The following is a 17,524-nucleotide window of genomic DNA, read 5'->3' on the forward strand; positions in this document are numbered from 1 at the left end:
CGGCCACTGCACTCCGGTCTGGGCGACGGAGTGAGACTCCAACTCAAAAAAAAAAAGAAAAGAAAAAAGAAAAATATAAGACACAAAGTTTTTATGTTTTTGGTCATAAATAAATTCCTCAATGTCCAAAATTCCATTATAAGCCAAATATTATTACAATACAATATTTGGTTCCAACACTATGCCTTTTAATATGAAGTGATTCGTTTTTCACTATTGTAAAAAAGTGCTGGTAGGTGATCCGCAAGATGTCTCCAAGTGCAGGAGGTTAAAATACTGAATTGTAGAAAATTCAGGAAGGCACAAAAGAATGAAGCAAAGACAAAAATCTCCTGACAATTCCATCTCCTAAAAGCAGTCACTAGTAGAATGACAATTCCATCTCTTAAAAGCAATCACTATTAGTTTGTCTTTTTAGTTTCCTTCAAATGGTTGAGATTATACTGTGCATAACTCCGCAGTTTGTCTTTTCTACATAAAATATCTTTCCATGTTATTAAGGTTGCATGATATTCAGCATATGGATGACCCCAAACATCCCCTTGCAGGTAAGCATGCAGTTATTTTCAATTATGATGAGATGAACCCACATATACAGTCTGTTAGCATAATCCGGTGAGACTCACAAATAAGTGATTACTCAGCAAATAATATATTTTAAGGGCCCTTAAAATGTACCGACAGTTTTTTTCTTTTGTTAAGCTCTTGCCCAGCCATGCTTCCATCGAGCTATAGCTGCTTCTCTTTAAGCTCTGGGCCCCTCCCAATTTGGGGGAGGTAGGTCCCCCTTTTCTCTCTTTCTCTAATCTACTTTCTAAATAAACTATATTTTCCAATATAAAAAAAATATTGACAAAAATTATTTTCGAAAATCACTTTATTTTCACTTTCACCAGGAGTGAATTAGTATTCCCTTTTCACCGTGCTCCAGCTACTATAAATACAAATCATTGTTAATCAGATAGCTAGAGAAGGTGAAACCAGTTAAGTTGCATTTCTTGGATTAGAAGAGTGCATTTCAACCATGTATCTCTCAGTTAGCCAATGGTCTTGGCCTACTAGAATGAGACTTATTGTACATATGATTTAAATATAGTACTGGAATGGAAGCACTATGGGGACACAGATTTCAGAAGCAGTAGGCTTCTGAGCAAACTTAAACTTTAGTACAAAGCACTGGTAAATGTCTCTCTCTTTCTCTATCCTCTTTTCTTTTTCTTTTTTTTTTTTGAGTTAGAGTCTCATTCTGTCGCCCAGGCTGGAGGGCAGTGGTGGCTCCCGGTCACTGCAGTGTTGACCTGCTGGGCTCCAGCGATCCTTCCGCCTCAGCCTTCCAAGTAGCTGGAACTACAGGCGAGCACTACCATGCCCAGCTATCTATCCTGTTTTCTTCCAAGATTTCGTGCTTTGTACCTGACAATAAGAGAAGACCCAGCAGCCACCCTCAAAAGTAATGGACTTCAAGGCTCAGAGTGAGGTAGGCAAGTAACATTTGCTCATAAAGTTTTGGAGAAGGTCGGGGGAGAAACCAGAAAGGCATTTGGAGTCACTTAATACTACTGCACTGGCTTCAAGCACAACAGCAGAGCAGTGTCTGTTTAAGGCAGACTCTTTAACTTCCCAAACTGAGGAATCAAATTAGAGTCTAAACAGTAGAAGAGTACAGTTCATGAAACAGCAAGAAATAACCACCACTTACTGAACAAGTTTTATGCCAGGCACTGTACTACAGACTTAACAAAGGCAATTCACTTAATCCTCACAACAAAGCCTATAGGGTAAATGCTAGACATTCCCATTTAACAGATGAAGGAACAAAAGCTCACAAGGAGTCATTCAGTTTCTAAAAATGCTCACTGTGGGGAGTGGGCAAGAGTAAAAAGACCAGTAGTCTGGCGAGGAAGAAGGAAGGGAATGGTGATGATGGTTTCAGTAATGCCATTTCTGCAAAATAATGAAGTCACTTTTGGGGAGCTCAGGATAGAATGGAAGGCTATCTGCAACTGGTCAGGATGACCACATCTATCTCCGAACGCAAAACACTCATTTCGGCAATTCGGCCACCTGTACCTTTTAACTAGCCTTCGCTTTGTTTTACTCTGTTCTCTCTTAAGTCAACTGCCTGGTTTAGAGCACCCCATCCCCTGCAACGAGCCAGTCCCTAATTTCCTTTCATTCAACACAACTGTGTTTCAGAATAACGCTGAAACTCTACATCTAGGTTCTATACTCCTGGGCACCAGGGTTTGTCTGTGGCTATTCTGCCTCTTCCCTTTCAGGTTAAACTCTGCCTTCACTGAGAAGCCTCCTCTGACATCCCCAGAGTCCAAGACGGACTCAAACCTTCCTGTTTCCAGCTTCCATTACACTTTCCAGCACCACCTGGGATGGCAGATGGTCTACAAATGCCCCCAACCCACTCAGCTGACTTGGTAGAAGAGGTGGGGCCACATCTCCTTCAGGGACTGTCCTTTTGACCACACAGTCCACAAGCAGTACAGAAAGGAAGACAGCCACATGCAAGACTGAGTCCCCTTCTGCTGCCATCCCTAAAGAGAACTCTGTATTACTGAATCATGGTCATTTAACAGAGCTCCATTTCTTCCTAAGCAATTATATGGGGTTATCCCCCATCCTGAAATGCTAGAATTTATTATTTGAAACACACAATCCATTGATAATGCATAATTTGTATGCTCCAAGAAGTATTTTACTGTAATGATCTTAGTAAATAGGCTGCTGGTCTACTGTTCAATTTAGAACTACCACTTCTAAGGGGAAATTCAGTAGGAAAAAGTAACTAGAAGCCTTCAAAAAAGAAATGGTAAGGATCCAAGGGGACAGAGAGAAACACTTTCATCACACTGAAAATATCTAGTGAGAGAAACACATTAAGGAGTTGCTCAAATATCATACAAAAGAGTTTTAAAATTTTTTAACTTTTAAGAGATGGAGGTCTCACCATGTTGCCCTGATGGGAGTTCAGTGGCTCTTCACTGGTATGATTCCACTATTAATCAGTACAGAGAGTTCTGACTTGCACCATTAATGACCTGGGCCAGTTCACCCCCTCCTCAGGCAACCTGATAATTCCTTGCTCCTAGGAGGTAACTATACTGATGCTGAACTTAATGTGAACACCACAGTATAGTGCACTATAATCCAGAATGCCTGTGTTCAAGTAATCCTCTCACCTCAGCCTTCCAAGTAGCTGGGACTAAGGCATGCACCACCGCACCTGGCAGAAACATTTTAATTCTATTCCCTTTTCTATAGAGTCAAGAAGCTGTACTCCAATACTGGTTTCTGATTATGCTACGAATAGAACTCAAGCCTCAGGACTACCAATTACTATCTAATCTTACTATATTATTAAACAAATATCAAAGGTAAAAATATACACTAGATTATAAGAAGAAATGATACCAAGTGCTAAATGTAAAATACTACTGGGCCAAGACTTATGTTAAGTTTATTTGAAGAGTAATTACCTTAGTTGAGAGAATCAGGGAAGAATTCCTCCAGGAAGAACCGACTGAAACTGGATCTGAAGGAGAAAAAGAGAGCAGAGTTTTCCTGGCAGAAAGAACAGCATATGCAATGACCTTATTGTAGAGAGAAATAAAAATCTGGAGGCATGTAGGACAGATCACATGAGACCTTGCAGATCACGCTAAGGTGCTGAAACCAGAGCAATGAGAAGCCCACTGTTAAGATTTTTAAGCAGTAGCATTCATTAGACTGTGAAGTCACCACCTTGCCTGCAGTGAGGAAGGAAGGAGACCCTACAGTGGACGGTGAGGAGGCTGTTGCCAACTTCAGGCAAAAGATGTCTGTACTAGAGTAGTGGTGGAAGCAGGAAGAAACATGGGCACTTCAGGGGGCAAAGGAAAGGTGGAACACATCTAGTTATGGACAGGATTGGGAAAGGTGTGAGATGTGAAGGAGATGCCAAGGAAGTCATCTAGGCTTATGTCTCAAGAGATTAAGTGAATTTCTTAGGTCAGCGAACCCTGAAAAATAGCCAGGTGTTTTCTGGGAAGGAATCATTACTTTAGACATGCTAAGTTTGAGGTGACTTTCAACACACAAAGAAGAAATGGGTTTTACTTATGATAAATATATTTCATTTGGTTTATGCTCACAATGTCTGTGTCATCAGACATAGAAGGCAATATGAAAGATAAAAGATGGTTAGAAACACCTGCTGTCTGGTGGACCAGATGACATAATCGTGGCACAAGCATAAATACTGTATAGCAAAGGAGAGAACATTACCAGTGGAAATACTGAATTTTTTCAAAAGCAAGTCTAAACAGCTTACATACAATGCCCAAGAAGCAGCATTCAGTGTGTTAAAAATAAGACCAACTACTTGTTACCAATCCCTTAACAAGTTTAAGAGAAGTTCCCAGAAAGCATAGTAAAAATGTTAAATGATTGAAATGAGAAAGAGCAAACTGAAGAGTCAGGTCCGGAGAGAAGCTGAGTATTAGAGTGGCCAGAAAGTGACCTGGGGCTGGCCAACGGGACAGGTGGGATGCAGGAGCACCCAAGGACAGGGATATTCACCAAGGCTAGATGCCTGAGCTGCCAGACAAAAGCAACCACAAGGGGGAGATATCTAAGTCCAACCTTACAGCCCTTCTCTAGAATAAGCCTTATTCCCAGTCCCCAAATGCCTTGCCTCAGGTATGCATGCAACTCCACAGGGTCTCAGCCCACCCACTTTAAGCTCTTTCTACCCAGGAGCCTGTTCATGTGGAGGGGACGAGGTCTAGGCAGTCTTAGCCTTTTTTTCTGAACATCACACCCCCAACCCCAGAGCTTCTGGGGTCCAGGTACCATTTTAATCATACCTGAACCATGAAATAAAACCACTCCAACTACCCATGTATCTGCCTCTCACCCAACTGGGGTGAGATGGGGAGAAGCAGCAAGCTCTCCTTGAAGATATTAGATCTCCTTTATTCCCAAATTTCCCTCAATTCCAGTAGTGCCTGTCAAGTTTGAGGCCTTGGTAAACAACTACTACAAGGACAGTGGACATGTCTGCAGGCTAAGGAAAAGACAATGGAGAATGACAGTGTGTTTCCCTTTAGATACACATTTTCAGGTTGCTGCCCCCAAGATCCTCTAGATCTATGCTCAGCTGAGGACTGAAGATTTTTAGCACAAGGCTATCTCTCTCTCTCTCTCTTTTTTTGAGTGGGAGTCTCACTCTGTCGCCCAGATTGGAGTTCAGTGGCTCACTCCCGGCCACCGCAGCCTCGCCTGCTGGGCTCCGGCAATCCTTCCGCCTCAGCCTTCCAAGTAGCGGGAATTACAGGTATGCGCTACCACGCCCGGCTGATTTTTTGATTGATTGTAGAGATGAGGTCTCGCTGCCCAGGCGGGTCTCGAACCCGCGGCTCAGGCAATCCACTCACCTCAGCCTCCCAAAGCACTGGAATTACATACAGGCTGAGCCACTAAGCCCGGCCACAAGGCTATCTCTTAATCAAATGAAGACTTTAGGCCTCTTGCCCATCATGACACCTCATATATACCACAAGCAGGAAAAAGTTGGTTCACAATTCTGGCCAAGGAGAATTCTCTAAAGTGGCAAGAGTAATAAATGTTTACTAGGCTTAATATATAATCCCCAAACATCTTAAGTCTCAAGCTATGACCATTACTTGTCTCATTATTTGGTATCTAGTCCATCTTCTTTCACTCCTGAAAACACAGTAGAGATACTGACTCTTCAATGACAAGTTTTATGTTATTTAACATCTGAATTATTTATTATTATTATTTATTATTTTTACACTGTGACGAGCAGGATAATGGGTGCATCACAACCACTTCAAAATATTTGTAGCTGTTGTCTTAGCAAACTAGGGGTATCCAAACACTACCCTGAGATCCTCTGTAACTCACTGAGACTGTAGTTCAGCGAACTGTTTCAACAATCACTGGCTTACGGGAAATGGAGTGAGCACAGGAGCAAATGTACACTCCAATCAAAGGATGCAATACCATTAACATAAGGAACATCTAGGACCAGAAACTGATCACACTGATTAACTGGAGCAGCGTTTATAGAATTCTTGGCTGAGCAAAGTAAAACTTAAAAACCTCAATGTAAGTCTTTACAACAAATTTTAACACCAATTCTTCTCTGATTAGGTGTGAAAAAGCTGTTTAGATAGTCATCAGATTGGCAAGGTCCTCTTCAGAATTCTATTCTGTTCCATAAAGCAGTCACATACATTGAATTCTCAAGTACTCATAAAAACCATAGTGGGAAACAACAGAGTGGAGACACATCCTAAGAATGTGGGAATATGCTGGGCTCGGTGGCTCAGCCTGTAATCCCGCGCCTTTGGGAGGCTGACGTGAGTGGATTGCCTGAGCCTGCGGGTTCGAGACCTGCCTGGGCAACTTGGCAAGATCTCACCTCTACAATAAATAAAAAAATCAGCCAGGCGTGGTAGCACACGTCTGTAGTTCCAGCTACTTGGAAGGCTGAGGCGGAAGGATTGCCGGAGCCCCGTAGGTCAAGGCTGCGGTGGCCAGTAGCAGCCACTGCACTCCAGTCTGGGTGACAGAGTGAGACTCCAACTAAAAAAAAAAAAAAAAAAAAAAGTGGGAATATATTTGTAAACTATACATCCAATAAGGGATTAATATCCTAAAGATATAAGGGACCCAAACAACTCAGTAGCAAGAACACAAATGACTGAATTAAAAAACGGGTAGGCCAGGCTCGGTGGCTCAGCCTGTAATCCCAGCACTTTGGGAGGCCGAGGTGAGTGGACTGCCTGAACCTAAGGGTTCGAGCCCAGCCCGGGCAACTTGGCGAGACGTTGTGTTTACAATAAATCAAAAGATTAGCCAGGAGTGGAAGCACGTGCCTATAGCTCTGGTTACTTGGAAGTCTGAAGCAGAAGCATTGCCGGAGCCCAGCAAGTCGACACTGGGGTGGCCATGAGCATGCCACAAGTCGACACTGGGGTGGCCATGAGCATGCCACTGCACTCTAGCCTGGGCGATGGAGTGAGACTCCAACTCAAAAAAACAAAAAAAGGGCAAAAGATCTGAATAGACATTTCTCAGTACACAAATAGATGATAAGTATATGAAAAAATGCTCAACATCACTAATCATCAGGGAAATGCAAATTAAAACCACATTTAGATATCACCTAACAGTTGTCAGAATGGCTCTTATCAAAAAGACAAAAGGTAAGTGTTAGAGGCTGGGATCATGCCTGTCATCCCAGCACTTTGGGAGACCGAAATGGGAGGATCTCTTTGAGGCCAGGAGTTTGAGACCAGCCTAAGCAACACAGCAAGACCCTGTCTATACAGAATTTTTTTTTTTTTGAGTCAGAGTCTCACTCTGTCGCCCAGGCTGGAGTGCTGGTCTCAGGTGATCCTTCCACCTCAGCCTTCCAAGTAGCTGAAACAATAGGCACATGCCACCACACCCAGCAATTAAAAAAAAAACTTATTGTAGAGATGCGGTCTCGCCAAGTTGCCCAGGTTGGTCTCAAACCCATGGGCTCAGGTAATCCTCTCACCTCGGCCTCCCGAAATGCTGGTAATACAGGTGTGAGCCACTGCACCCGGCCTATACAGATTTTTTTTTTTAAATTAGCCAGGCAAGGTGGCACAAGCCTGTAGTCCTAGCTACTCCAGAGGCTAAGGTGGGAGAACTGCTTGAGCCTCCAGAGACTGAGATGGGAGGACTGCTTGAGCCCTCTCCAGCCTGGGCAACAGAATAAGACCCTGTATCTTAGGAAAAAAACAAACAAGTGTTAAGATGTAGTGCAAAGGAACCTTAGCACACTGTTGGTGGGAATGTAAATCAGTATAGCCATTATGGAAAAGAGTATGGAGACAGCTAAAAAAAAAATTAAAATAGAACTACCATATGATTCAGTGATATATTCAAAGGATATGAAACTAGTATATGGAAGAGATAAATGCACTTCTGTATTCATTGAATTATCGTTCACAGTAGCCAAGATACGGAATCAACCTAAGTGTCTACCAACAAATAAATGGATAAAGAAAATGTGACATGTATACAAATTGGAGTACTATTCAACCTTTAAAAAGAAGGAAATCCTGTCATTTGCAACAAAAGGGATAGATCTAGAGGGTATTATGTTAAATGAACTAAGCCAGACACAGAAGCAGGAACACAGGATAACCTTATTTATATGTGGAATCTAAAGTAGTCGAACTCACTGAAGCAGAAAGCAAAATAGTGGTTACCAGAGGTTGAGAATAGGGTGACTGTGGAAATGATGGTCAAATGACACAAAATTCCAGTTAGACAGGAGGAATAAGAGATCAACTGTAAATCGGGCTGGGTGGCTCAGCCTGTAACCCCTGTGCTTTGGGAGGTTGAGGTGAGTGGATTGCCTGAGCCCGCAGGTTCGAGACCCGTCTGACCAACTTGGTGAGACCTCATCTCTACAATAAAACAAAAATTAGCCGGGCGTAGTAGCGCGCGCCTGTAGTTCCAGCTACTTGGAAGGCTGAGGCGGAAGGATCATTGGAACCCAGCAGGTCGAGGCCGTGGTGGCCACTGCACTGCAGTCTGGGTGACAGAGTGAGACTCCAACTCAAAAAAAAAAAGAAATCAACTGTATATCATGGTGACTATGGCTAATTACAATGAATAGTATACTTGAACATTGCTGGGAATAGATTTTAAGTGTTCACACCACCAAAAATAAGTATGTGAGATAATGCATATGTTAAATAGTCTGATATAGTCATTGCACAATGTATGTATATTTCAGAACATATATACCATAAATAATACAATTTTTTACTTGTCAATTAAAAAAATAAGAAAAAAAAGAGCCGCAGTTAACGTAGGTATTTCATTCATATGACTTGATTTATATTGTTTCTTCCTGACCACTTTCAACATCATCCCAAACTAATATAAATTCAGTCAGGTAAATGATAGTCTGTATCCATCCTTGGAATTTTTTAAAGCTCCAAACAAGTATAGCAAATAAGGCAAAACATAGTATTATGCCTGCTTACGTTAGATGGCAAAAACTTAACCCTTACCACCATTCATGGAATACATGCCCTAGACTCTCAAATAGGGAATTCCAGAGAATGTGGAACAGCACTGACACTAAGAAAGGAGAGAAGGGAAGAGCTAGGGACATTATGCCACATGAAAGGCAAATATGTCCTTTTTGCTTCTGATGGAGGAAGGGTGGAGACTAAAAGACGGAATGAACTAGAGTTGACTAAGACAACTGGGCTCAAAAGAAGGCGAGGTCGAGTGCCTCACTAAGAGCCAGACAGCCTACCAGTTCCCACCTTAACACAAACTATGGCCAAAGGCCAGGCTACAAATATCAAGATTGTATTTGCGTCTTTCCTCCCTAGTATGCTTGATATTCTCCAATCAAAGCCCCCCCTCTCACACATTTACTGAAGGGCAGAAGATAGGCTATCAAGGGCTGCTGGGTCTCCAGGTTATCTAAGAGCCTGTTATTTTATTTTTTATTTTTATTATTATTACTTTTTGAGTTGGAGCCTCACTCTGTCACCCATACTGGAGTGCAGTGGCACGCTCCCGGCCACCATAGCCTCGACCTCCTGGGTGCCAGCGATCCTTCCGCTTCAGCCTTCCAAGTAGCCGGAACTACAGGAGTGCACTACCACGCCCGGCTAGTTTTTGATTTATTGTAGAGATGAGATCTTGCCAAGTAGCCGAGGTGGGTCTCAAACCCGTGGGCTCAGGCAATCCACTCAGCTCGCCCTCCCAAAGCATGGGATTACAGGCTGAGCCACTGAGCCCAACAAGCCTTCTATTTTAAAAGATGGTCCAAATGAGTGGAAGACTACTTTGTTTCTTCAGAAAGCTGAAAGTTTTCACCCCTCAACCATTCCCCACATATCACAAACAGTAAAACAAGGCATCAAAAACTTTGGCCATAGAACATTTATTTATTTACTTTTGAGTTGGAGTCTCACTTTGTCAACCAGGCTGGAGTGCAATGGAACACTCATGGTCATCCCAGTGTCGACCTGCTGGTCTCCAGGGATCCTTCCACCTCAGCCTTCCAAGCAGCTGGAACTATAGGCGCGTGCTACCAGGGCTGGCTAATTTTTGATTTATTGTAGAGATGAGGTCTCACCAAGTTGCCCAGGCGAGTCTTGAACCCGTAGGCTCAGGCAATCCACTCGCCTCGGCCTCCCCAAGTGCTGGGATTACAGGCTGAGCCACCGAGCCTGGCCGGCCATAGAACATTTAAATCTCTCCAACATTAGGAAGGAGGGGAGTCACCCCTGGCGGAGATGCAAGTCAGAGCAGCAAACTCTTACTTAGCAGTTTAAGGATCTATAGCCTTCTAAACCCTGAATCATTCTTCCAAATCAGACACCAGGAACACAGGTTAACCACTACAAGTCTGACAATTTGCAAAAGGGCTCAAGTTCATTTCCTGGCTATCCCCCTCAAAAGATATCCAAAGCAGAAAATGCTTCCAAGTGCATCAGGTTTAAAGTAAGTAGCATATCCCCAAAGTGACATTTACAGATTAAGCCTAACATGTAACTATTAGAACCTGAATTCGCAAGCCCCCTCAAAGTGTTTTTAAACAAGAGTTTTGAAAATGTATTATGGGGCTGGGCTTGGTGGCTCAGTCTTCCACTTGGAAGGCTGAGGTGGAAGGATCACCTGAGCCCTGCAGGTCGAGGCTGCAGTGGCCGTGAGCATGGACACTGCACACTGCACTCCAGCCTGGGCAACAAGGTGAGACTCTGACCTTCCCCCCACCCCCCAAAAAATCGCTAAATCACACACTTTAAATATTTTATGGTATATGAATTATTTCAATTTTTTAAACAAAGTTAAAGCATACATCTACCTTATACTCCAACCAATCCCCTCTGAAATATTTACCTGAGGGAAATGAAAGTATAAGTCTAGACAGACTTGTACAAACAAATGCTCACAACAGCTTTAGTTGTAATATCCAGAAATGTGAATCAGCTCAAACATCCATCAACAAAATGGCTAAACAACTTGTGAAATAGCTATACAATGAAATACCACTGAGCTACAACAAGGAATAAACTGTTGGTATATGCAACATGGATGAATCTCAAAATAATCTTTCACTGAGTGAAAGAAGCCAAATAAAGAAGTCAATAAACTATATATACAGTGTGTATGTATATTTGAAGTGCCTATGCAAGCCTGGTGCAATGGCTCATGCCTATAATCCCAGCACTTTGGGAGGCAAAGGAGAGAGGACTGCCTGAGCTGAGGGGTCCAAGCCTGAGCAACATGGCAAAACCTTGTCTCTGCAATAAATCAAAAAACTAGCTGGGCATGGTGGTACACGCCTGTAGCCTGAGCTACGTTGGAAGGCTGAGGTGGAAGGATCGCCTGAGCCCAGCAGGTCGAGGTTGTGGTGCACTCCAGCCTGGGCTACAGAATGAGAGTCTGACTCAAAAAAAAAAAAAAAAGATGCCATTTGTAGGATACCAGAAAATGCACACTAGCAAGTAGATCAGTGATTACCTGGGGAAGGGTGAAAAGGGGCAGTGAACAAAAAAGAAGCCCATTAGAAAAGGAATGCTGGGACACTTTGGGGGTGTCATTACTTTGTATGTGTTCACTGGTTTCACAATATATACAAGGGGGGGACCCAAAAAAACCTGAAATTTGTTTATAAAAAATTGTGTTTATAAAAATTGTGTTTAAACTTTAGTCACCTTCAAAGTACTCTCCATTTGATGCAATATATCTATCAAGATGCTTTTTCCCACTGCTCAAAACAGTTTCTGAACTCAATTTTGATGCCTTTTAGTGTTTCTGCCATTTTTTTGGTTTCACCACTTCTACATCAGCAAAAACGTTTCCCTCTGAGGAGCTTTTTCATCTAGGGAAACAAAAAAGTTGCGGGGACAAGACTGGGTGAATAGGGAGGGTGGGGTAGTGGTGGTGGGGGGAATATACCAACTTTTTTTGGTCAAAAACTGAACACCCGGCGCGTAAATTACCCATTGTGAAATGGACAAATGCACTGAGAGAATCTCCAAAAAAAAATTCACTGAAGCTCTCATAACAACACTAGCTGGTACACTGATACTGATGGATTCCTACAACACTTATCCAGTAGGGGAGGCCTGTACTACAAGAAGCCCACCCTACAAAAAAAATAATTCCGGCTTTATTGGGTCCTGCCTTGCACATATGTCAAAATTCAAAGTGTATTGTTTAAAACACTTATGGCAATTATATTCCAATGAAGCTGTTCTTTGAAGGGGTTAAAAAAAAAAGGCAGCCAGAGGCTAGCAGTCTGTAATTACCTGCAGGCATGACATGGAGGAAGTACTGAGCTGGCACTGCTTTAGTACTTCATTCACGATGCCAAAGCTGAATCCCAGCTTAGGTTTTTCTTATTCATCTACTGCATATATGTCTGCCATGTGTTCTATTAGCACCTAAAGTCACACTACATACAGAAGCTTTTCACTTACTTAAATCTGTCCGTCCCATGGGGAATGTTTTCTCTTGTTCTCACACTCAAAACCGTTTCCTGTGTTCCTTTACCCCAACTGTCACATCTGGTCTCCTACCCATATAAATCTTTCATAAATCTCTCACTTCCATTTGCACAATCCTAATTTGAATCATCATTACTTCTTGCTTTTTTCCTAACACTCTTGAAATAAGAAAGATCATTACTTTTTTTTTTTTTGAGTGGGAGTCTCACTCTGTCGCCTAGACTGGAGTGCAGCGGCCGCTCCTGGCCACCGCAGCCTCGACCTGCTGGGCTCCGGCGATCCTTCCGCCTCAGCCTTCCGAGTAGCTGGAACTACAGGTGTGTGCTACCACGCCCGGCTAACTTTTGATTTATTGTAGAGATGAGGTCTCGTCAAGTTGCCCAGGCGGGTCTCAAACCCGCGGGCTCAGGCAATCCACTCACCTCGGCCTCCCAAAGCGCAGGATTACAGGCTGAGCCACGGAGCCCGGCTAGGTCTAGCTATTCGCTTGCCATACCTGACTTCTATTTTAGCCTGCCTCTCCACACTTTCCCAACCCCCAGCTCTTAGAGCATCCCTGTTGCACTCTGTAACTCAAACTCAGCAACTCCTGATTAGACTAGTTATAAACACCTGACTGAAGGGAAAATCAATTCAGATCAGGGACTGAACCACTGAGATTTTAAATAAAATCTGAATGCTTACATGGTGAAGTGATATCAGGTGCTAGGTATGAAGGGTGCAGCAGGAGATGACATCAGGGCAAACCAGACACAGACATAAGTCAAAAGAAAAGGAGAATTCATTTCACACCAATTAGAATTAAAAGGAGAGATGAACATGTGGAAAAACTATAACACTTATACATTACAGGAGGGAATGTAAAATGGTATAGCTACTTTGGGAACCAGTCTGGCAGTTCCTCAAAAAGTTAAATATAGCACCCAACAATCCTATTCCTATGAGATTTGCTCTGCTAGTATACAGAGAAATCTTTGGTTCAGGAGCTGCTTTCTCCTCTCTCTAGAAAATCATGATCAATTCTTGATTTTTATTTTCAAACCTTCTTGGCAGTTGATTTTAAAATCATGAGGCCAGAAAGGAATTACCATATATTTAGTCCACTTTTATGCCTTCTGCCCTGATGAAAGACTCATCTTCTGCTTTCCAGTGTTGACCCAGTACTTCTTAGGATATCTAAATTTGTTGTTGAGACACTGGTAGTTACTATTTCACTGAAACTAGTAAAACAACTGGTTCGGATTCTGTCCTCTGGAGCAAAGTAATTTGACAAACGTATTTATTTTACATACTGAGAGTGCCATGTTTGAGTCCCTGTATTCAGTGGAGCACATAAGAGTCAATGCTAATTTTTGCATTTGTGCATGTATAGGTAGAGGAAATGCAGTGATCTGAATGTTAGTGTCTCCCCAAAACTCACAGATTGGAACCTAATACCAAAGGTGACAGTATTAAGAGGTAGGGCCTTCTAGGCAGTGATTAAGTCATAAGGGCTCTGTCCTCATGAATGGGATTAGTGCCCTTATGAAAGAGGTTAAAGGGAATTATCTGATTTGTCCCTTCCACCATGTGAGGACATATAGAAGGTGCCATCCAGAGGAATAATTCTCACTAGACACTAAATCTGCTGGAGCCTTGATCTTGGACTTCCCAGTCTTCAGAACTGTGAGCAGCAAATTTCTGCTGTTTATAAATTACCCAGTATAAGACATTTTGTTGATAGCAGCCCAAAGGACAAAGAAAGAGGGATCAACTGAAGACTTAGGGGATTTCTTCATTTTAGGAGATGTTGTTTAATTATGTTATTTGATTTGGATTAGGAAACATAGGTGGGTAAATGTGAGAAGCAGGGACAAGTGAAGAAGGACAGGAAGGTCATTCACATGGTCACTGGCAGAGGCAGAGATAGAAAAGTCTAGGGTGCTGGATGGGCACTGATTTGGCAATAGTGAGACAGCTGTGGCTAGATAAGCTATTACAGGGAGTAGAAACGCTATGTGTGGTCAAGGCTCTCACTGAACTACTCATCATTTACACTAACTTGAATGGGAAAAGGTATGAGAAAGATACAGGAGGGACTATTAGGGACCTCATCTCCAGCATAGCTAGATGGGAAGGGGAAGGTTGCATCTCTGTGGAATATCTCATGATTTCTCATCTATTCTCCCTTTCTGACCTCTTTAGTCCTACCAGGGCCCAGATTATTTTATTAAAGATGAATGCTTTGGCTGGGCATGGTGGGTCACGTCTGTAATCCCAGCACTTTGAGAGGCAGAGGTGGTAGGATCACGTGAGGCCAGGAGTTTGAGACCAGCCTGGACAACATAGCAATATCCTGTCTCTATAAAAATTAAGGAAAATTAGTCAGGCGTGGTGGCATGAGCATGTAGTCCTAGCTACCCAGGTGGCTGAGTCAGGAGGATGACCTGAGCCCAGGTGTTAGAGGCTTCAGTGAGCTACGATCATATACTCTAGCCTAGGCAACAGGAATGAGACCCTGTCTCTTAAAAAAAAAAAAAATATTTCCATCCACGGGTTCAAGACCAGCCTGGGCAACACGGTGAGACTTCATCTCTACAATAAATGAAAAAATTAGCCAAGCGTGGTGGTGTGTGCCTGTGGTTCCAGCTACTTGGAAGGCTGAGGCGGCAAGATCACTTGGACCTGGGCAACAGAGTAAGAATCCAAGTAAAAAAAAAAAAAGAGAGAGACACACACAAAAAATCAGATGCATATGTAAACCTCATTTGGATCCTAAACTGAATAAAAGATCTGTGAAAGATATTGTGGAGGCCACAAGGAAATTAAGTATGGATTGTAAATTACATATTATTGAATCAATATGGAAAATTTTAGATGTGATAATGATATTGCATATAGGAGAGTATTCTTAGAAGATGTGTGCTGAAGTACTTAGTGGTGAAGTACCATCATGACTGCAAATTCTTTTCAAATATTTCAGCAACAATAATAAATGTAGAAACATTTTAACCTGTGTAACTAGGTGGATAATGTAAATAAGAGTTATTTGTAATATATTTTTACATTTCTGTGGGTTTGAAATATTTCAGAACAAAAACTTGGGGGAACATTCTTGGCTTTCCATCTGAGTTATTCATTCTAAGTTTAAAATTCATTCAACAAATATTGATTGAGTACCTACTATGTACCACATACTCTTATAGGTGTGGGAAGTGGTGATGAAGTAGATTGATAAGATCATTCTCTTTCAGTTTCCTCATCTATAAGAAGGAGACAAGCCAGACTCGGCGGCTCAGCCTGTAATCCCACGCCTTTGGGAGGATGAGGTGAGTGGATTGCCTGAGCCCGCAGGTTTGAGACCCGCCTGGGCAGAAAGACCTCATCTCTACAATAAATCAAAAAATTAGCCGGGCGTGGTAGCGCATGCCTGTAATTCCGGCTACTTGGAAGGCTGAGGCAGAAGGATCGCCGGAGCCCAGCAGGTCGAGGCTGCGGTGGCCAGGAGCGGCCACTGCACTCCAGTCTGGGTGACAGAGTGAGATTCCAACTCAAAAAAAAAAAAGAAGGAGACAGAGTAAGAGCATCTACCATATGAGCACAATACTTGGTGCACAGAAGCCACTCAGTGATTGCTGGCTGTTATAATTAATCAACTTTGCCCACTGTTGACCTAATTTCATCCATTTGATGTTTTTGGTCTTTTAACTCTACTTTAAATAAAAATGTATGATCTTCTAAAAAATAATAATAATAATAATACTTCCAACAATAATTCCTCACTATGAAAACAGATAAGAGGAAATCAATGTACTTTGCCTTTTAATTAGGAAATGTATCAGTTGAAAAGTGGGTGGAAAATTTTAACAGGCGAATGCCAATAGAAGAAATATATTGAAAATGATTGAATCAAAAAATAATTTTGCAATTCTTAATGAAAACAAAAGATTCAGGCAAAGACCATCAATAATGCTAATAAAATAGGTGAAAGGTGAGTAGGAAACTAAAGATCCACATGACACCAAAATATCACCCCAAGATCACTTTCTAATCAGAGACTGGGGGGAAGGGAAGGAAGTGTAAAGTGTTAACACTTTACAATGCAATGTTACGGCTGTGACTACCTTAATAAAATGATTCAACTTATCACTACTAGTGGAATGAGCAAACATTATGATGCACCTAAGAAGTAGTCCTGTTAAAATTGTATAAATTAGGCTCATGCCTGCAGCCCCAACTACTGGGGAAGCTGAGGTGGGAGGACCACTTCAGCCCAATAGGTTGAGACCGCAGTGATCCGTGATCATGCCACTGAATTCCAGCCTGGGCCAGAGTAAGACCCCAACTCAAAAAAAAATTATAGACTACTTTTACCCAAACCAAACATTTAGACCTAACTTCCACTTCACAAGAAGCACTAGAGATAGAGAAACACATTAAACACCAAAAGATGCAGGCAGGCAAACCTAGAAAGTGGGACACTGTTGAGACAACTGCCTAATCTTTCCAACGTTAAAGATCATGACAGGCCCAGCAAAGTGGCTCACACCTGTAGTCCCAACACTTTGGGAGGTGTAGGTGAGAGGATTACCTGAGTCCAGGGGTTCGAGACCAGCCTGGGCAACTTGGCAAGACCTTGGCTCTACAATAAACTAAAAAATTAGGCAGGTGTGATGGCACGCGCCTATAGTTCCATCTACTTGGAAGGCTGAGACAAAAAGATCGCCTGAGCCTAGCAGGTTGAGGCTGTGGTGGCCATGAATGTGCCACAGCACTCCAGCCTGGGGGACAGTGAGACTCTGACTCAAATAAGTAAATAAATAAATAAAAATCATGACATTAAAAAAGGAGGAGGAACCACATTCTGTATTTAAAGACTCGAGAGCATTTACAGGTCAAGTATCACAATACTACTTTATATAAATTAGGCTTTGCGCCGAGCTTGGTGGCTCCGCCTGTAATCCCGCGCCTTTGGGAGGCTGAGGTGAGTGGATTGCCTG

The 17,524-nt window shown here is 42.5% G+C and overlaps 1 protein-coding gene across 3 annotated transcripts in view; it reads right to left on the minus strand.

The window, feature by feature from the left end:
* Positions 1–17,524, minus strand: part of RAB7A (RAB7A, member RAS oncogene family) — an 85,200-nt gene that overhangs the window by 31,601 nt on the left and 36,075 nt on the right. Inside the window, exon 2 of one of the 3 annotated variants that reach the window (XM_021717329.1) lies at positions 3,492–3,547. The exons of the other annotated variants lie outside the window; for them this stretch is intronic. The gene's annotated coding sequence lies outside the window, so the exon portion shown is untranslated. The remainder of the gene's footprint in view (positions 1–3,491; positions 3,548–17,524) is intronic. 3 annotated transcript variants of the gene reach the window in all.

The sequence above is a fragment of the Carlito syrichta genome, unplaced genomic scaffold (genome assembly GCF_000164805.1).
Source record: "Carlito syrichta isolate Samal-C Ts95f unplaced genomic scaffold, Tarsius_syrichta-2.0.1 Scaffold107984, whole genome shotgun sequence".
Lineage (NCBI taxonomy): Eukaryota > Metazoa > Chordata > Mammalia > Primates > Tarsiidae > Carlito > Carlito syrichta.